The sequence below is a fragment of the Leucopleurus acutus genome, assembly GCF_964270905.1.
Source record: "Leucopleurus acutus genome assembly, chromosome: 15".
NCBI lineage: Eukaryota > Metazoa > Chordata > Mammalia > Artiodactyla > Delphinidae > Leucopleurus > Leucopleurus acutus.
In genome coordinates this window covers 81,289,775-81,311,713 of record NC_139157.1, presented here as the reverse complement: position 1 = coordinate 81,311,713, position 21,939 = coordinate 81,289,775, and the positions used below count along the sequence as shown (strand labels likewise).

The 21,939-nt window shown below is 41.3% G+C and overlaps 1 pseudogene across 1 annotated transcript; it reads left to right on the top strand.

The window, feature by feature from the left end:
- Nucleotides 1-8,602: 8,602 nt before the first annotated feature.
- Nucleotides 8,603-9,400, top strand: LOC309972328 (coiled-coil domain-containing protein 112-like; annotated as a pseudogene). Its single transcript has one exon. The product of its transcript is annotated as a coiled-coil domain-containing protein 112-like (transcript).
- Nucleotides 9,401-21,939: the final 12,539 nt, after the last annotated feature.

Below are 21,939 nucleotides of genomic sequence, written 5' to 3'. Positions count from 1 at the left end.
CCCTCCCCACCTCCTTTCTTTTCCTAGAACTGGAGCAGAAAATTACTAAGTTTCAGAAGGGTTCAGAGGATTTTTCAGGACAATTAAGTCCAATCTTCTTATTACATAAACATTCACAAGAGTTTAAGAAGTGGTTTTTTGAGCATCTTCTGGACACTTTCTGTGACAGGAAACTCATTACTTGTAAGAAAGCTCTTTCCCCCTTCCAAGAATATGAATTGTTCAGGAAATAAGGGCTTGGTGTGAACACTGGTCCCTAAGGTCAGACAGTAAGAAGGAAAGTTGGACTTAGAAACCTATCCTTGTTTTGAATTCAGTGCTCTTTTCACGAACCTTTAGTAGAAATACTTGATTACAAATTGGTCTAAAGGAAACTGGCTCGTCAGAGCCTGGAAGGGAAGTCTTAATTCAAGCTGGGGGGGAGAAAACAAATGACATCCCAGGAAGTTGTGAAACCTAACTCAGTACAGAAGTATGCAAATCTACTGACCACATCCTAAGACTGGGACACAAACTTCTTACTCCACATTTGGGTCATGAGGCTTGTTTACTGAAGAATATTTCCTCTATTTTTCCTCATCCTCCTCTCCTGGCTTCCACAGTTTGCAAGTGGCCCAGACACACACCATTACCTTAGGGAAAAAACTTTAAAAAGCTATTGTCCTGTTTTTGAATCAACAAAATTACAGAATCTACAATAAATTCCAAGTGATCTTAGAATGCTAGAAAAAAATCACAGCGATTCTATAATTACCCTGCATTCTAGAGAGTCAAATTGCAAGTCACTTTCCAAAAATCTTAGGACGTTATTTCGAAGTGATTAAAAAAAAAAAAACACTTCATGTGTAGTTAAGCCATTGATTCTTCTCTTTCACCTAAGCGCAGGACTTCTGTAAAGATTTTATTTGTACTTTCTGCTCACAATATCCACCACTTTAGGATATTATTACCATGCCCCTTTAATGCCATATTAATTGAAAATCTATGAAAGGGATATGATGTGTATGAAAGCCAATCGTATTTGGGGATCCAGAGCCTGACATTCCTCTCCTGTTCACCAGCCCCTAAAGTGAAGGCTCTGTGGATGTGCCCTGTCACTCATGTGCATGCAGGTCTGGGTCAGAACTCTTCTCATCCCATTCATACAAGAGCAGAAGAAACTCTAGTGAGTAGACATCCAAGGATGAGGAGGCATGTGAGAAATACCAGCAGCATTAAAAAGAATAAGCAAGGCGAATATGCAGAAAAACTGACATGAGGAGCTACAGATAATAATAACTAGAAATATACACTTCGAATAAACTATTCTAAGTTTACGTATAAGTTCAATCATTATACAGCTTATGAGGTAGGCACTGTATTACCCCATTTTGTTGTATTTTATTTTTATTTATTTTTATCGAGCTGTAATTGACGCACTATATTATGTTAGTTTCAGGTGCACTACATAATGATTCGATATTTGCATACATTATGAAATTAACACCATAAGCCTAACAGTCATCTGTCCCCATATAAAGTTACTACAATATTATTGACCATATTCCTTATTCTGTATATTACATCCCCCTCTTATTTGTCATGTAACTGGAGGTTTGCACCTCTTAATCCCCTTCACCTATTTCTCCCTCCCCCAAGATCCTCCCCTCTGGCAACCACCTGTTTGTTCTCTGTCTCTATGACTGTTTTCATTTCGTTTTGTTTGTTAGTAAGTTTTTAGGTTTCACATATAAGTGAAATAAAACAGTATTTGTCTTTTTCTGTTTGAAATATTTCACTTAGCATAATAGACTCTAGGTCCTTCTATGTTGTCGCAAATGGCAGGAATTTTTTTTTTTTTGGCTATATATACCACACCTTCTTTATCCATTTGTCTATTAGTGAACACCTAGGTTGCTTCCATATCTTGGCTACTGTAAACAGTGCTGCTATGAATACTGGAGTGTATATATCTTTTCAAATTAGTGTTTTGTTTTCTTTCCATAAATATCCAGAAGTGAAATTGCTGAATCATATGGCAGTTGTATTTTTAATATTTAGAGGAGATTCCATACTGTTTTTCATATCAGCCGCACCAATTAACAATCCCAACAGTGCATGAGGGTTCTCTTTCATTCTTGCCAATGCTTATTATTTGTGGTCTTTTTGATGATAGACATTCTGGCAGGTGTGAGCTGATATCTCATTGTGGTTTTGATTTGTATTTCACTAATGATTAGTGATGATGAGCATCTATTTATATGTCTGTTCGCCATCTATGTCTCCCTTGGAAAAAAGTCTATTCAGGTCCCCTGCCCATTTTGTTGTTGTTGTTTTTCTTGATGGGTTGTTTGGGTTCTTTTTTTGATGTTGAATTTTATGAGTTCTTTGTATATTTTGGACACTAACCCCTCACTGGATATATCATTTACAAATATCTTCTCCCATTCACAGCCTGCTTTTTTGTTTTGTTGATAGTTTCCTTTGCTGTACAAAAGCTTTTAGATTTAATGTAGTACCATCTGTTAATTTTTGCTTTTGTTTCCCCCGCCTGAAGAGACATATCCAAAAAAAAAAAATACTGCTAAGACTGATGTCAAAGAGTGTACTGCCTATATTTTCTTCTAGGGGTTTTATGGTTTCAGGTCTTACATTTAAAGTCTTTAATCCATTTTGAGTTTATATTTGTATATGGTGTGAGAAAGCAGTGTAGTTTAATTCTTTTGCATATAGCGCTCCAGTTTTCCCAACACCACTTATTGAAGTGACTGTCTTTTCTCCACTGTATATTCTTGCCTCCTTTGTCATAGATTAATTGCCCATATCAGCATGAGTTTATTTCTGGGATCTCTATTCTGTTCCATCGACCTATGTGTCTGTTTTTGTGCCAGTACCATTCAGTTTTGGTTAATGTAGCTTTGTAGTATAGTTTGAAATTAGGGAATATGATACCTCCAGCTCTGTCCTTTCTTAAGATTGTTTTGGCTATTTGGAGTCTTTTGTGTTTCTATACAAATTTTAGGATTATTTGTTCTAGTTCTATGAAAAATGCCATTGGTACTTTGATAGGGATTGCACTGCATGTAGATTGCCTTGGGTAGTATGGTCATTTTAACAATATTAATTCTCCCAGTCCACGAACACAGTATATCTTTCCATTTATTTGTGCTGTCTTCAATTTCTTTCTTCAGAGTCTCACAGTTTTCCAGGTCCAAGTCTTTAATGCCTTAGTTAGGTATATTCCCAGGTATTTTATTCTTTCTGATACAATTGTAAGTGGGAATTTTAAAAATTTCTCTTTCTGATTCATTGTTACTGTAAAGAATTGCAACTGATTTAAGTATATTAATTTTGTATAAAGCAACTTTACTGAATTGATTTATTAATAGTTCTAATACTTTTTTGGTGGCATTTTAGGAATTTTCTGTATATAATATCATGTCACTCTGCAAAAAGTGACAGTTTTATTTCTTCCTTTCCAATTTGGATTCCTTTTCTTTTTCTTGACTAATTTCTGTGGCTAGGACTTCCAATACTGTGTTGAATAAAAGTGGTGAAAGTAGGCATCTTTGTCTTATTCCTGATCTTAGAGGAAATGCTTTCAGCTTTTCACCACTGAATATGATGTTGGCTGTAGGTTTGTTATTAAATATAAATGGATGTTGAATTTTGTGAAAAGCTTGTTCTGCATCTATTGAGATGATCATATGATTTTTATTCTTCAATTTGTTAATGTGGTGTATCTCATTGATTGATTTGTGGATATGAAAAATCCTTGCATCCCTGAGATAAATTTCACTTGATCATGGAGTATGATCCTTTTAATATATTATTGAAATTAGCTTGCTAATATTTTGTTGAGCATTTTTGTATCTATGTTCATCAGGGATATTGGCCTATAATTTTCTTTTTTTGTGGTGTCTTTTTGTCTGGTTTTGGTACCAGGGTAATGCTGGCCTTGTAGGATGAGTTTGAAAGTGTTCCTTTCGCTTTAATATTTTGGAATACTTTAAATGTTTGGTAGAATTTACCTGTGAAGCTATCTGGTCCTGGGCTTTTGTTTGTTGGGAGTGGGAGGGTTTTTTTTTTAAATTACTGATTCAATTTCTTTACTAGAAATCAGTCTGCTCATATTTTCTAATTGTTCCTGATTCAGTCTTAAGAGTTTGTACACTTCTAGGAATTTGTCCATTTCTTCTAGAGTGTCCATTTTACTGGTATACCATTTTTTATGGTAATCTCTTATAATCCTTTGTATTTCTGTGTTGTCAGTTGTAATGCCTTCTCTTCCATTTCTGAATTTATTTATTTGAGCCCTCTCATTTCTTTTCTTCATGAACCTGGCTAAAGTTTTATCAATGATCAATACTTTATCTTTTCAAAGAGCCAGCTCATACTTTCATTAATTTTTTTCTATTGTCTTTTTAGTTTCTTTCATTTATTTCTGCTCTAATCTTTATTATTTCTTTCCTTCTACTAACTTTGGGTTTTGTTTATTTTTCTAGTTCCTTTAGATGTAAGGTTAGGTTGTTTATTTGAGATTTTTCTTATTTCCTGAGGTAGGTTTTTATCACTATAAACTTCGTAGAACTGCTTTTACTCTGTCCCAGATTTTGGATCATTGTGTTTTCATTTTCATTTGTCTCCAGGTATTTTTAAAAATTTCTTCAGTGATCCATTTTAGTAGCATATTGTTTAGCCTCCACGTTTGTGTTCTTTGCAGTTTTTTTCTTGTAGTTGATTTCTAGTCTCTTAAGAGTTGTGGTTGGAAAAGATCCCTATATAATTCCAATTTTCTTAAATTTACTGAAGCTTGTTTTGTGGCCTAGCATGTGATTTATCCTGGAGAATGTTCCATGTGCACTTTAAAAGAATGTATTATTCTGTTTTGGGGTGAAATGTTCTATATATATCTATTAATTTAACTTGGTCTAATGTGTCATTTAAGGCCAGTGTTTCCTTTTTGATTTTCCAGATGATCTGTCCATTGATGTAAATAGAGTGTTAAAGCCTCCTAATATTATTTTGTTACTGTCAATTTCTCCCTTCACGTCTGTTAATATTTGCTTTATCTACATAGGTGATACAATTTGGGTGCATACATATTTACAATTGTTATGTTTTGTTGGATCGATCCCTTTATCTTGATGTAATGTCCTTCTTTGTCTCTTATTACAGTCTTTGTTTTAAAGTTTATCTTATCAAATATAAGTGTTGCTATTCCAGCTTTCTTCTCATTTCCATTTGCCTGGAATACCTTTTCCCATCCCCACACTTTCAGTCTGCGTATGCTTTTAGATGTGGAGTCTCTTATAGGCAGCATATATATGGGTCTTGTTTTTGTATCCATTCAGCCACTGTATGTCTTTTTATCAGAGCATTTAGCCCATTTGCATTTAAAGTAATCACTGATAGGTATGTACTTATTGCTAAAATGTTAATTGTTTTTGGTTGTTTTGGTAGTGTTTTGTTCCTTCTTTTGCTCTTTCCTCCTGACTCGATGAGTATCTTTAGTGTTATGTTTGGAGTCTTTTCTCTTTGTTTGTATTGATTATATGTTTTTGATTTGTGATTACCATGAGGTTCATATACAACAAGCCCCCTACATACGAATGATTTCTGCTCTAAGACCACATTCGTAAGTCCAATTTGTTCATAATTCCAAAAAGGTTAGCCTAGGTACCCAACTAACACAGTCGGCTACGTAGTACTGTACTATAATAGGTTTATAATACTTTTCACACAAATAATACATAAAAAACAAAGACAAAAAATAAAGAAAACATTTTTAATCTTAGAGTACCTTGAAAACTACAGTAGTACAGTACAACAGCTGGCATACAGGGGCTGGCATCAAGTGAACAGGCAAGAAGAGTTACTGACTGGAGGAGGGAGAGGAGGTGGGAGATAGAGCTGAAGGATGTCAGCAATAGCAGATGGAGGGCAAGCTGCACTTTCACTCATGACTGACGTTCAGTACCAGTGACATCACTGCTGCTTTTACGCTTGCTTCCAGACATTCTGGGCTTGAAATACTGTACTACTGTACTCTGTACAGTTCTATAAAGTACACAAAAGCACAGCCACTTGTAGAGGATGCACACCCATGACAATGTACACCAGGCATGTCAACTAGCTTATGTGATTGGACATGTGAACACAGGTTTGCATCTTTGAAAGTTTGCAACTCATATGTAGGGGACTTACTGTATAAATATGAATGATTATTTTCAATTGATGAGCTCTTAAGTTCAAACACATTCTAACAACCCTGCACTTTTACTCCCTGCCCCCTCCAGCCATGTTTAATGTATTTTACATCATATTTTATATCTTTTTGTTTTGTATTATCCCTTAACTATTTATTTGGGATACAAATTCAGATCATTTCACTATTCACTATTTCACCTATAAAGGTCTTTTAACCTTCCTACTAGCTTTACAAGTCGTTGTACTACTCCTTTGCTGTATGTTCACCTTTACCAATGAGATTTTCCTTTTGTAATTTTAATATTTCTAGTTGTAGTCTTTTATTTTCCACTTAGAGAAGTCCCTTTAATATTCCTTATAAAGTCAGTTTAGTGGTGCTGAATTCTTAGCTTTTCCTTGTCTATAGAACTCTTTATCTGTCCCTTCAAATCTGAATAACAGCTTGCCAGGTAGAATATTCTTGGTTCTATTATTCTTTTTCCTTTCATCGCCTTAAAAATATTGTGCTACTCCTTCTGGTCTACAGTTTCTGCTGAAATGTCAGCTGACTGTATTATGGGATTTGCCTTGTAAGTGACTAGTTGTTTTCTTTTGCTTCTTTTACGACTCTGTACCTTTAATTTTTGCCATTTTAATTATAGTATGTCTTGGTGTGGATGTCTTTGAATTCATTTTGTTTGGGACTCTCTGTGCTTCCTGGACCTGGATGTCTGTTCCCTTTCCCAGGTTAGGGAAGTTTTCACCTACTATGTCTTGAAATAATTTCTCTGCTCTTCTATCTCGGTTTTCCTTCTGGAACTCCTACATGCAAATGTTTGTATGCTTGATGTTATCCCAGAGGTTCCTTAAACCATCTTCATTTTTTTAAATTCTTTTTTTCTGTTCTACCTGGTAGATTTCCACTACTCTGTGTTCCAGACTGCTTATCTGATTTTTTGTATCATCTAATCTACTGTTGATTCCTTGCAGTGTATTTTTTATTTCAGTTATTATATTCTTCAGCTCTGTTTGGTTCTTTATGTATCCAACCCTTTGTTAAACTTCTGTGTCCCAAGTTCATTGAGCATCTTTATGATTCTTACCTTGAACTCTTTATTGGTAGACTGCTTATCTCAACTTCATTTAGTTCTTTTTCTGAGATTCTGTCTTGTTCCTTTGTTTGGAACATATTCCTTTGTCTTGTCATTTTGCCTAATTCTCTGTTTATTTCTGTGTATTACATATATTGGTTATGCTTCCAATCCTTGAGAAAAGTCCTTAGGTATGAGTCATCTTATGATGCCTGGCAGCACACTTCCCTCTGGTCACCAGAGCTATATGCTCTAGGGTGCCCCTGTGTGGGCCCTTCGACTGCGGTGGAGCCAACTATTTTGGATGTGCTGGTAATGCACGGCTGGCCTCTTGCCCAGTTTACTACCAGGTTCTGCCTTGTGCAGTGGCTTCCAAGCCACTGATAGGCAGGGCCAGGTCCTGGAGCAACTGGCTGCGAGGCTCAGGGGGCCCCAGGGCTGGTGACAGTCCACTGGTAAGTATGACCAGGTCCTGGTGTACTGCACCCAGGGTTGATGCCAGCTTGCTGGTTGGTGGTGCCAGGTCCTGGTGCAGTGGGCTGTGTGGCCTGGGGCATGCCAGAGCTATTGTCACCTACTGGTGGGTGGGCAAGTCCCTAGCACTAATAGACTAAGAGAGGACTCCAAATGTTACTTGGTAGTACCAGCTTCCTCATGGTAGAACAAGCTCCCAAATACGGCTGTGGCCATGTCTCTATCCCCAGGGGGGTCACACTTGTCTCCTGCTTCTCTGTGATGCTTTCCAAAAACAGCAAGTGGGTCTGACCCAGGCCACTTACTTAATTTAAAATTACTGCTTCTTCCCTGAAAGCATGTGAGATTTTGTGTGCGCCCTTTAAGAGAGGAGTCTGTTTCTCACAGCCCTCTGGCTCTGCCATATACAAGTCCTTCTGGTCTTCAAAGCCAGACGTTCTGGGGGGGCTGGGGTGGGGTGTACCCCTTGCTCCTTGGGGAGAACCTCTGAAATTGTGGTTATCCTCTCATTTGTGAATCACCTACCTGGGAGTGTGGGTCTTGACCATATATAGTGTCTCCTCCTCTCTTAGCCATCTCGCTGTGGTGCCTTCTTTAAACTTTTAGTCATGGAAAGTCTTCAGGTCGTTCTCATCAACAGTTGCTCTGTATGTCATTGCAGTTTTTCTGTGCCTGTGGGAGGAGGTGGGCTCAGTGTCTTCCTGCTCCTCTTTATGAATGAAGAAACTAAGGCACAGCTCTCCCTCTCCCTCTGGCACATCCACAGTCCCATGTCTGCATGCAGGGAACTATCTTCTGGCTCTGTACTGCCCCCTGTATGACACCCTAGGTGGTGGGCCCTCTGTGGCCCCAGTTACTCTACCAGAAAGATGGCCACACTCACGGTAGTCATGACACAGAATGATGGATGTTTTAGTACTTTGGATGGAATTCAACCTTTTCAGCTTCAAATCTGAAAGCAGAAATCTAGTTGGACTAAAAAGCAAAAAACATACATGCAGCAGAAAATGTAAAAAATCAAGTTATTAATAGAAAAAGGTAAACGGTTATCTCTACCACCAAAAAAAAAAAAAAAGACTTCATTATTGAGCATAGTGTAGTGGAAAAATTTTAAATAAATTATCAGCAGGAAAAATTGAAAAAGCAAGAGTCCAGCAACAATTGGCCAAAATACATAATGATGTAAAGAGACTTCACCATCAGTTAAAACAAGTGACACTTAGACCTCATTTTGCCGAAAGCTCAGAGAAATAATAGAAAAAATGGAAAATGCAATAAGCACTTTTAGATAAGAGCAGAGACTGATATATGAAGAGCTTATTAAAGAAAACAAGTAAAACTGAGTTGATTACCGTATCCAGAAAAATTGACATGTGGACTTTGGGTCACTCAGAAATGCAGAGAGCTTTCAGAACAATGTCAAGTAAGGTTCATGTAGACAAAGTACCATCACATACTCTTCTAGCAGAAATGGTAGATTTTGAAAAATTCTTTCAGCAAACAGGAGGGCAACAAGGGCACTGGATGACTTGGATCATCAGATCTTTGTAAAAGTGAGAAACAAACATAAAGAGAAGACAATATTTATGGGAGAAATTCTAGAACCTTATCCTGAAAGAACACAGCATTAAGTGCAACAACATGAGAAATTATACAAAAATTTCTGACTGTAGAAAAAAGAAAGAATCTATTCAGAATTGGAACGCTAAAAGCAGCAAAAAAAAAAAGAGAAAATGGTCAAGTTAAAGAAACAGAATATAACTATGCTTTTTCACAATAAACAAGAAGATGATGAAAGGAAAAACAGGAACAAAGAAGAATCATAAATTGTCAGTTGAAGCTTGGGAAGAATAGAAAAGCATCTAAATGTCAATGAGATATGTTTCTCATATTTAAGAGAAGTTAAAAGAAGAAGAAAAGGAAGAGCAAAAGTAGCAGGAGAGCACCAATGCCAGTTTAGACTAAGATTACTATTATTACGTTACATCGAGAAGAAGAATTAAAAAGAGGAAGAACTTGTGAGGCTTGAAAAAGAAATAAGTGAAAAGTTAGACAAGGCAGAAAAAGGAAAACTGTTGCCGATGCAATTTTCAGGTTTCAAGAAAGAGATTTACATAAACTTGAACTGAAAATTCTAGATAGACAGGCAAAGGAAAAGGTAAAGGTAGAACAAAAAAGACTGGAAAAATTACAAGAAAAGCAAGAAAAGAGTGAAAAAATGTTAGTAGATCCCTCTAGGCTTTACAAAACTTTTACCAAAGGTTGGAAAGAATGGCCCAAAGATGTAGGATCATCAAGTTCTGGGCCACTGCTTCATATTCCACATGGGGCTATTCCAATCCGCAGAGAAAGAGACTAGAGAAGAATATGAGATAATGAACTTGGCATACAGTTGATGAGAATGTTAATATTCAGTTATTCTGGGAAACACAGTGACAACTACGTTCTTTAAATATCACTAGCCTAACCGATTGATTATTCATTACAATTGCATGTGAATTGGGAGATATTACATTCCACACTGACACTGCCGTTATTATTTCCTGTTTATACTAAGAGGGCAGTTAGTTTACAGGTTGGTCTATTACTGATGTCAAAGCTATTTAAATAAGTTTATGTTAGAAACATTATTTCACTGAATGCACAAAACATTTAGAAGGTTTAGTTTATGGCATATCAAAATTAATTGGGACAATGTTAGAGTGACATTTTTTAAACCCCTGATTCACAACTTTTAGAACCGGATGTCAGTTAGCTTGAGTCATAGGAATGTAAAGTTCTCCTTTTAGAGTTGTAAAATAAGTTAACACTTTTTCTAAGTTTAACTAACTGGTAGCTTGGCAATTAGTGAACTTTTGTATAACAAGCATTATCTATTTGTTTGAAGAGAAAAAAAAGAAAAAGAAAGAAAATGAAAAAGAAAAAAAACCTAAGACAGAAAGTTCCCCAAGTCCACAAAGTCATAACAGAGCTGAGATTCAAACCCAGTGTGTCTGGTTCTAGAGTCCATCCTCTTAACCACTATGCAGATTGCTCCCCACAGCAGAAAACTTTAAAGATCTAACGAATATTCTCACGGATCTTGAGAAAGTATTACTGCCTTAAAACAAGAAAAGGATGCTCTGAGAAAAGTGGAAACAGAGACCTGGAAAGCGCTCTTAGCTGTTAAAAATTTGAATGAGAAAAACCAAACAATTAAAGGACCAGACCACAATATCCTAGTTACCAAAATAGTAGTTGCATGGAAACTGGCTTATGCACCACCCCCAGGGCGACTGGCGCTGTCCCATGGTTATGGAATCAGGTCGCTGCTGCTGCTGCTACTACAGATGGGCCCGCTGTCACCCAGGCCCCTCAGGTCCCCCACGGGCACAGTTGATTGCACCCTGCCCCCGACCCCAGGGATTCCTTGTAGTTGCCAAGGGACTCCTCGGCACCAATAAATACGTGACCTGCCATGGTGGAGGAGCTACCCCATGGGACCATCCTTGACCAAGAGGAGCTGGGACTGGGCAATACACGCACCCTCCAGAGGGACCCTGCGGAGATGCACAGCTTCACGCTTCTTTGGTGCAGATGCCCCGTAGGTCCCAGTCGTCAGCTTTGCGAGTGGCTGCAGCCTTCTCAGTCATGCTCCCCCAACTTGCTCGCCACACGCCGTCTTCTTTCCCTTCTTCTCTGGCAAAACACTGCCTAGCAGTAAACTTTTACCTAGGTGCCGTGTCCTGGGAAATCCAGTCCAAGACAGGAGACTTCAGTGGAAACCTGTGTCAGCGCTGTGGCGGCAGCAGGACCACTCTCCCCGAGAGAAGCCAGATCTCGCGGGATCGTGGGAGTTCTCGTGGTACCGCGGGAGTTCTCGCAGGATCGCGGGGCCAAGTGGCGCCCAGGATGAGAAGTACTAGTGCTCCCGGCGTGATTCCCGGTTCCAGCACCTCTGTCAGGAGCGTGGTCACACCACCCATCAGGCACACCGCCTGTGGCTCGCTCCTCCTCCGGGTCACAGAGCGGCGGCGCCTCTTGGGAGGAGGATCAGACTGGTGTGGGGGAATGGCTCTGGCCCACCGGGCCAGCGCCGGGAGTGAACTGAGCCATCTGCAGCCCCAGGAGCCTTCCAGGACCTGCTGGAAAATGAACGAAGAAGACGGTTCTTTAGACATATCAGCATGAAACTTCGAAGCACCAGATAAAGAAAGATTATAAGAGCTTCATTTGGGAAAAATTCTCTTAGAAAGGAGCGAGAATCCGTCTGACATCCGCAGCCCCAGAGGCTAGAAGGCAGAGGAGGGATGCCTTCGCAGATGACACTCAGGCACACTCCCAGGCAAGGGCGAAAGCAGAGCAAACCAAACCAGACATTCCGACAAGGAGAGAATCAGATCATTTGCCCCATACATACCTTTTTGAAAGAAGTTACCTGAGAATGTATACTTCAGGAAAACAAAGGCATAACCAAGAAAAAGGAAGACAGGCTTGGGAGACTGATTTCACGGAAGGACAAGAAAGCGAAGTTCTGGGATAACAGGTATGCAGGAGACTAAAGACAAAGCCGGCCAGATCTGAGCAGGAGAGTGGAGGTCTGGGGACAACGGGAGTGCGTGGACTAATAGGAGGTCGAGTCTGAAAATGTGAAGGAGACGATCAAGGCAAGTGATGCAAGGAATCAAGAAAGCAATTCAAAATTTTAGGCAAAGATATATAGGAAAGTCATTATTTAAAAATGAAGGAAATTAGAATGTTGCATAATTTTTTCAATTGAGGTAAAATTGCTAGGTAATAATTATATAAATTTCAGGTGTACAACATTAATTCGACATCAGTATACACTACAAAGGGATCACCCCCAAAGGTCTAGTCACCTAATGTTGCATACTTTTAAGTAATTGGGGTCAGTAATCCATCTGACCTTGGTGCTTGGGACTGTCCAGCAGTGGCAGAGGGGTCATGAAATTGGAGAAGGAAGTAAAATTCCAGCCCACCATTTGGCTCAACTGTGAACAATATTTACAGAGTAATGGTAATATAATGTTTGTTTTTCGGTCTCCATCCTTTAGCATGAAGCTATAAATGAAGCAAGAGATTTGGTTATGGTGGAAAGGTTAAAACGTGTAGTCCAGTGTAGTTGGTGCAAGATGGGAGGTGGAAGGGGAGAAGGGAAGACAGGATCACTCATCTTCTGATCTTACAGAATGGGAAGTTAAGAAATACCGTTGAAGTTTGATGGAAAAAATTTAGAGATTTAATTCTTAATACTTAAAGCTACAAGGATAACCGATAGAAAAAAGTGATTAAAAATGATGGATACAAAAGTGAAGAGGAGAAAGAAATGAGGGTGCAGTGAGCCTTATTTTCACCTTTCACGTTGGGAAATTGTCTAAATGTGATAAATCATGACTTAGGAATAAAATGATACTACTTAGAGTGATGGAGATAATCAACATAAATAAAGAGGGTGCTTCTGATCTGTGGGGCTCTAGGTGAGAGTCATGAAAGAGAGCAGAGAATTTTCGTAAACTTTCAGAACTGTTTGATTTCCTGTGCATGTCTCACTGTTAGAAAAAATAAATACAAAAGTATTTCAAAAGCTATCAGCATACCTATGGCAAATTAAATCACAAGAATTCATTAAGTTACTTTGAGATAAAGTGCAGTGAAAAGTGAAGAGAGATACCAGGATAGGATCCCGAGGCAAATCAAAAGTTAAAAGGAAGGCGCAAAAAGGGGCACAGGAGGGCAAAAGAGGAAAGCGTTTGTTACCAGGAAGCCATAGGGCCAGCATGAGAGCAGCTGTATCCGATGCTGCAGAGGTTAAGCAAGCCCGGTGGGGATGGATGCTCCCACTGGGTCTGGTGACACAGAGGTTGATGGGGGCTGGAGCCAGAGAGCAGTGTGTGGACTAGGGAGGTGAGGCACAGTGGCAGCAGGCTTGGGGAATGCCGAAGTTGGGGGTGAAGGAGAGGAAAGTAGGTGGGTAACAACCCAACAGTGACACCAGATCAAAGGTCCCTTTTGTAGTGCTCAGGTATAGAGCGAGGAGGATGTGTTCGTGTTCAAAGACTGATGGGAAGGTGGCCGTGACGAGGGAGCAGTTGGAGAGGAAGGATGTGGAAAGGAAGACTCCAGAGAGCAGGGAATGATTCCGCAGAAGAGGGTATTTCCCCTGACACAGCAGGAGGAAGGAGGGGGCAGGTGATGTACTTACCCTTGGCTGCGTTGGGGCAGGAATTTGGGGAAGTGCCTGACTGACAGCTTCTCATTCCTGTGAAGGAAGGAAGAGGCCTGCCGCTGTCTGTGGAAAGAGAAGAAGCAAGCGCTCTGGCACTCGGTTTGTTTCTGTTGCGTGACTTTTTTTTTCAGCGCTCAGCAATCCAGGCAGAGGCCAGGCAGGTGGAGGGTTGGCTTCATCCAAGATGGGTTTATTTTTTTTTTAATTTTTTTATTCTATATTGGAGTATAATTGATTAACAAGGTTGTGTTAGTTTCGGGTGTACAGCAAAGTGATTCAGTTATACATATACATGTATCTATTCTTTTTCAAATTCTTTTCCCCAAGATGGGGTTTTTCTCCAGGTGGTGCAAAAGGTGAATAGGTATTTTCTGGGAGCGCAAAGGGTGGAAGGCAGAGGCAGGCCAATTAGTAGAAGACTAATTCGTCAAAAGCTACTTCTGTAAATAGTGAAAAGAATTTCAATTATATAATGAACTAAACCTATTATTTTTTTAATGCAAAGCAAGAGGCAAGAGGGTTGTAAGCTGCATTTTGAATGACACTTCAGGATTTATTAATCTAACTCGGGGCTAGAGGAAAGCCCCGAATGCCCCCTTCTAAAGCTGGGGCAATTGAGGATTCCAGAATGTAGGGATTCTCTCCTATGTAAACTCAGTCTTAGCAGGCAGTAGAGAAGCATTCTAGGGAAGTAGGTCCAGACAACAAAGAGATGGGCCCACTGGATGAAGAAGCCTCATGCGTAGATGCCAGTTTGGGCAGAGAAACATTGGACTGAACACTGCTGTGGAACTGCCCCACTGTGATGGGAAAGATGCATGAGAACGTGGATTGTTCTGGAAAAGGGCTTGAGATTACTGGAAGCGGCCAACTGGGCACAGTGCTTTCCTGGCTTCAGCTCCGCTCAGCTTTTCTAGGAGGGCGTTTGGCAGCTCAGGTCCCTTCCTCAGGCGTCTGGGGGACTTAGAGGATGGTGCTCACTCAGGAGGAGAGGTGATGCTGAACTTCGGTCCAAAGTCACCGTCCGTTTGCAGTGGCTCCCAGAGCTGCTCTTGACTCAGGTCCTCTGAAGGTCTGGAGTCAGGGTTCTCAGGCAGGAAAACCAAGGGCTCCCCATGCTGGGGTGTGCTGGGAGATGCAGGGCACTTCTGTGGAGACAGAGGTGAGCAGTGGTGGGTGCCGCTGCTGTGCGCCACAAATGGACCTGACCCAAGTCTACGATTGGAGACGAATTCCAGAGTCTTCTTTGTTTGCTGCTGTTGCTGGCAGGCTCGGAGCAGCAACACTTCACTGACCTGTGCTTTCTGTTCTAGAAGTGAGGCTGAGAGGAGGAGGAGAGTTTGGGGGGTTCTAAGTGACCCCGGGTGACGGAACTGCCAGAGGACTTTGTGACAGTGTCAGCATGGTGCTTGGCGGGTGCTGTGATGGCTCCTTGGTCATGGACTGTAGCATTGCTCCTTTCCCTCTCAAGGACATACAGAGATATGCGTTCCCTTGTTTGCTCCTTCGTTCATCTATTCACCTCAACATTTGTTTAGGATTTTTTCCATGCACTGTGCTGGAAACCAGAGATGGAAACCCTAATAAAGACAAGATCCTTATTCAGGAAGGCTCAGGGTCTGGTTCCTTTCTCCTGGACCTCTACAGTACTTTACCTGGGTCTCCTTTGAAATGTTTGTCTCCCTTCACTTTGAACTATAGTTGTCAACTTAAATGTCATCTCTTCTCCTGGGCTTTTGGCCAGAATTTGCAAAAGGGCTATGGTGGGTCCATTTGACCTGCAGATATGTTTTTTCTTTGTTACCTCACATACAACGTAAAAACAAAACAACTTGAGATCACTTACCCCATATGAAATTTAGAAGACTTCACGAAAATTTTGGGTTTCTGACTTAAAATATCAGAAGATCTGCAGTGCTGGGTGCAGTTGCCCACGTCTGGAGCTGACTGATGGCTATGACTTCATCAGAGCTTGTGCTTTCCAGGATACCTCATCCCCACTTCATGGCTCTGCCCACCAATGATACCTTTTTGCCTCTGGAAGTCTAGAGACTAGTAGGAAAATGTGATTGAAGCTTAAGTGTGAGTCCATAAGAACTTGGATGGCTTTGAGTGGTGGCTGGGAAAAAAACAAGAAGGGAAGAACACGGGAAACAAAGTGCACAGGAAGACTTTTCAAGATTCAGTGACTACTCCAGTATGGCTTGATAGGAATAGCAGTTGTGACCCTAAGTGGCTGGACAGTGGTGATGTTTATAGTGGGCATGGCTGGTGGCCAGTGAGGTGTCCTACATCAGATAATATCAATACATCCGTGCCCAGTTGCTCTGAGAGCTGGCTATAACTACTCGCAGTTGCCTTCTTCTCCAGAAGATTGCCATCTGCTAAAAGAAAGGGAGTATAAACGTTGAGGGGGGCATGCTGTGCTCACAGGGAGACAGCAGCCCATGGTCAGTGATAACTGACGTGCACATCCAAAACTCAGTTCTTGTGGCCTCAGGGTGGGATCAACTCACTGGTACAATTAATGCTCCAGAGCTCCCCACAGATCAGGCCGCAGCTGGGCTCCACCTGGTACCACAGCCTTATCGAATAGCTCCTTCATCCGCCGTATCTCACTTACTCCTTTTATCCAAAGATGCTGTCTCAATAAATCATGAACCACAGTCTCAGCAAATCATGTACTTTTTGGGAACCCAGCCTTAGATAGTGTTTATAACAGAACGATGTAGGTTAAAACTGGGAAATGGCTCATGATGCGGGGGGATAAGATCCAGGCGTCCTCCCCTAGGGATTCTTTCACGGTCATGGTTTTATCTCTCACTGGGCACCACAGGGCCAGCACACACAAAGTGAGCAGTACATTTAATTTTGTTTGTCAAATGAATTTGATCTGGAGCCTGTTGAGTGGGAGGAGACCGCAGGACGTCCAGGGTAAGATATGGAACCTGGCACTGCAAAGTCGTTGTGGCTGCATATTTAGGTCTTTCACAGGGACGGGAACAATTCAAGAAAGAGGCGGTAATCAGTGTCAAGCGTGAATCAAGTCTTCATTCTTTTCAACGTAAAGGAGTGGGCATTTGTCTTTACCTCAATTATGTACATAACTCCAATTGGTCCAGATCAGCGATTTTACAATCCCTTAGTAATGTTTAGGCAAAGTTCCAGTTAGTGAGTTTTGTTCATTGCTAGTAAGTAGGTCTAGTGGAAAGGATTAACATTTGATTGGGGAAGAAGTTAGTGGATTCTGTTTATGTCTTCTGTATTCTATTGCCAAACAGTTGAGTGAGCCACCTGATCTTCTTTTAGAACAAGGGAGTGTGCAAAATAAAATAATAAAATACACTTACGGAGAGATTTATGCCTATCTCTCTTCATGACATTGATTATATATATATATATATATATATATATATATATATTTTTTTTTTTTTTTTTTTTTTTTTTTGCGGTACGCGGGCCTCTCACTGTTGTGGCCTCTCCCATTGCGGAGCACAGGCTCCGGACGCGCAGGCTCAGCGGCCATGGCTCACGGGCCCAGCCGCTCCGCGGCATGTGGGATCTTCCCGGACCGGGGCACGAACATGTGTCCCCTGCATCGGCAGGCGGACTCTCAACCACTGCGCCACCAGGGAAGCCCCAATTATATATTTTTTAAAATAGAAACAACCAAAGCAGACAAAAGCATTCAGATGTCCCAAAAGGCCACACTATTTACCTTTTCAAATACACCTCTCCAGTATCCCAAGGAAGCTGACTTCAAATGCTTTAAATCTTGGTTGTCTAATTTCATTCCATAAACCGTAATTATAGCTCTTTATAACATGCTAAATAATTCCTCCCCTACTGGATGTTTATACTTTTCAAATATTTATAGACTGTCGTAATTCCTTAGTCATCTTTTTGCAAAGTTGCACATATTTTGTTCCTATAATATTTTTCATAAATCAATTTCCTCAGTACTAAGCTGCTTTTCTTAGTTCCCCATTCAGCTTGTCTCCATCTTCTTGATAAAGTGCTAATCAAAGGTAAATGAGATATTTTGGGCGCAGTTTATCCTAAGGTTGTTTGAGAGGGTTTAGAATTTCCTCACCTAGATTAGAGTTCCTCATTTACATCCTCATTTATATATAGCTCAGAAGAGTGCTGACTTTATCAGTGTTTCTACCATTTCCCTTTGAAAGCTCATAACTAATTTCCCATGTAATGGCATTCTAAGTCTCTGTGCCATTACCGTTTCTTACCTGGTCATGGAACATGCAGGAATTCAATCAGTTCGGAATATATTTCTGTAATTTGCTCCTTATTATGCAATACTGAATCACATTTCCAGCTTCTTTACATCCATAAACTATTATCATTTCTCAGTGTCCTTCGAAATCAGTAACATCTGGAAGATTAAAAAATATTGTTTTCATTCTAGATTGTTCAAAAAGACATTAAATTCTTGCAACTGCATTTTTAGTCTTTCAGCATAATGATTTCTTTCCAACAACATGTCAGTTGACCTGGTTGTGTCATTGCTATGGGACAATCCTTTTGCTGATTATGTCTCGGGCATCCTACTGGTGGGATACCATACGTATACTCTTCAGTGTAGCAGATGCTTAAGAATAGCATTAAATGCTCAGTATTTTCTTCTTCAAGTAACATTATTACTATATTTATATATTTCAAGTTTTAAAACTCTTTCACATCCCTTTTTAGTCTTTTAGTCTTTTTTTTTCTTTTCCTTTTCAGTTTAAAAACCTCACGTAGCTTCCTAGTGCCATAAAGGATGGTACTGTGGGTCTGGCCTCTGATGGTCCCACTCAGTCGGACTCCCCCTCCCCCTTTCTGGCCCGTGACCCCTGTGCTCCACTGCATGCAATGAATTGTCTGTGAAGCCTTTGGAAGGATCCCCACAGAATTCATTGCTCCCTCTTGCCAGTCCTTGTTGCCTTTATTCTTCCCTCTACGATAGTGATAGGTCTTGTTTCACTCAGAGCTTTCCTGTTGTTTGTACACATCGTTGTCTCCCACATATCATTATGTGAGTTGTATCCCTGCCCAGTGCTTCACAAAAGAAGGACTTAATAGATGTTGAATAGAGGCAACTCCAGCTTTTCTACTTGCGCTTTGGGGCGATAGTCCGGTTGGAGAGAGAGTTGGGAGCTAGGAGCCCTGTCCTGCAGCTGCATTGGCAGGGTGAACACGTGGCCTTTACTTAGATCGCTTATCTGGCGTGGCTCTGGGGGGGCTTGATAGAGATGGTGGGCGCGTGGCTACGGGCCTCTGTACACCCCTTGGTGTTGGAACAAGCTGGGAGAACGGAGAAGTGACTGCAAAAGTCACGCCGTGATTGATGGGGATAGAATCCTGGGCTTCTGTCTCCACTCATGGTTTTGTTCCCATGATTCATTGTTCAGTTTTGCTCTGGAAGTTTCTCATAATGTTTACTTCCTGACTCATACTGACATCAGGCAGAACAGGTGACACTTCTCTACCCTCATGCCATCTGTTTGTGTGTGGCAGAGCCACACTGACTGCATTTTGTCAGCTCCATCTTAGCCCCCAGTCACACCCGCACCCCCTCTGCATGACTGAGCTTTAGCCTAACTCGCGAGGGATCGAGCAAAGCCAGATAAGTTCCCCATCAACCTTTACCTCTGCCCTCATCTGATATGAAAACTGGAGGAGTGCCTTTTGCTGACTCAGGTGGTTAATAATCATGAGAACCCCCAGGAAGAGGAAAAGCCCCTCTTCCCGTTGGTGCAGACACGGGAACTTCTCCCAAGTAGACAGATTCTGATTTTAACTTTGGTCCCTTTAAGTCCCCCTGTCCCCCTTTTTGGAGGTGCAGGGACTGCAGCTGCAAATGCCTCTGGGTCATCGTCTGCCCAATCCTGCCCCTATGTAGTTCTCCATGATAAACTTCATAATTGCACTTCATGGGGTTGCCTGCTTCATTTTCAGACTTAAAGTTCTTTCTCAGTTTGGGGGATATTATTCAAGATATTTGCTTCCCAACAGTTTGGAAGATAGAATCACCTTTTCCCATTCTGACCCCATATCAGTCAGTGTTAGAACTCACTCTAGGTGTTTCAAATGGAGGGGATTTCACACAGGGTATCGGTGTCAACAGTGTTGGAAGGTCTGATGGAGCAGAGGCCGAAGGCAGAGGCTAATGAAGAGTCAGTGACGACACAAGTCACTCCCGGCCCTGGCTGGGGGGACACAAGGGAGGGAGCAGTGCTGCCAGACCCGGCAGGATGCTCGCAGCAGACACTGCTGAAGCCCAGAAGCCACGCCACCGCAAAACCCGTTGTCGCTGCTGCCGCAGCTGCAGAAGGCTGAGGAGGGCAGAGCTGGCTGGCTGATTTGTGCTGCTGGACCTGTGGACTGTGCCCGAGCTGCAGCCACCAGCCGTCATTCACAGGGCAAGGGAAGCCTGAGGCCACCCACTGCTGTCAGAAACAGGATTAAAAGAAGCTTCCTTTTCCTTCAGCTTTCCCAGTCTCCTTCTAGCTCCTCTTTTTGGAAGAGCCCATCCAGAGAAGTCATCTAGCTGAGAAGTCTGGGAAATTTAATTATAAGTGTTTCAGCCCCAGAATACGAAAAGGTAGAAGGGAAGCTGAGAGCAAAATGGGCCAATGAGGGTCCCACCCCCCTATCCCCCCAAGTCTGTGGTATGATTGCAATTCTCTACTCTCTCCACCCACGAAATAATGATGGCAGATTAAGTTTAAATATCAGTGCGACTTAAACTTTATAACCTGGTGAAAGCAGTGTCAGCGTATACAACATTTCTGGGTGTTTCTTTAGGTCACTGTTTTCTACAATGTACTCTATAGAACACATCTTAAGAAAGGGTCTATTGGTCAGATGAGTTTGGGAAACTGTACTTTATAACCCTCTCTTGGAATTGCACAGTTCATGTTAGCACAGTAAAGTCTCCGAGAAATTCATTAGTCTCCAATAGAATTCGACATTTTTGACTTTGCAGTTGGTATGCATTCGTGAAAAAAGAATGTCACAGTCCCTGCCATATGGAGTTTACGAGGAAGAGGCAGGGGGAAAAGTAAGCAGAGAAACGTGTGTGTGTGTATGTGTAATTTAGATAAGTGTTATGAATGAAACAAATAGGATGCAGTGATAGAAAATGTTATAGAGGGAGGTGGGCCTAGTTAGACAGCATGGTCAGGGCAGATTCTTGGAGGAAGTGACATTTAAGCCATGACCTTAAAGAGAAGATGGGACCAGTCATACACAGAGTGACTCAGTAGCCCACGTCAGCAAACTGTTCTTGAACCCTAGTGAGATCTGTACAGAAATTGAGAATAACCATTTGCAAACATTTATAGTAATTTGATAGACTACCCTGACGTCTGTTCAACCTAAAAATAAAACGTCTTTAAATTTTTTTTCTGGTATTTGATTTTTACCATATTTTACAAGGTATAATTCCGTGATAGACTGAGGGCGGGGGAGAGATCTGATCTTTTACTGCAGACCATTTAAGAAGCTGTGCTCTAGCAGAAGTACTGAGGATGCAGAAGCCCTAAGGAAGGGAAGAGGCAGCTGAGTTTGAGAACTGACAGGGGGCTCTGGACTGGGCATGTAGTTGTGTGCAGAAACTTGAGGACAAAAAATAAATAAACAAACAAACAAATAAAGTGACTGGATTTTACTCTAAGCATGATGGGAAGCTACTGAAGAATTGTCAGCCAATGCGTGATATGATTTAGATTTTAAATAATCCTTGTAACTGCTTCATACAGAATGAGTTGAAATGAAATAAAGAGTGTATGACAGTATGATCAGCCCCAAAGCCTTCAGAAGTTTCAGAGAAAGACTCCGGCAGTGGTGAGCAAGAAGGTGTCCCTGGCGAGAACTGGAAGAGAGCTGGCAAGGCCCTCCTGGTGGCGTGGAGGTGGGTGAGGACCAAGGGATGGGGAGGGAGCACAGGAGGAGGGGGAGAAGTTAAGGCTGGCTGTGTAC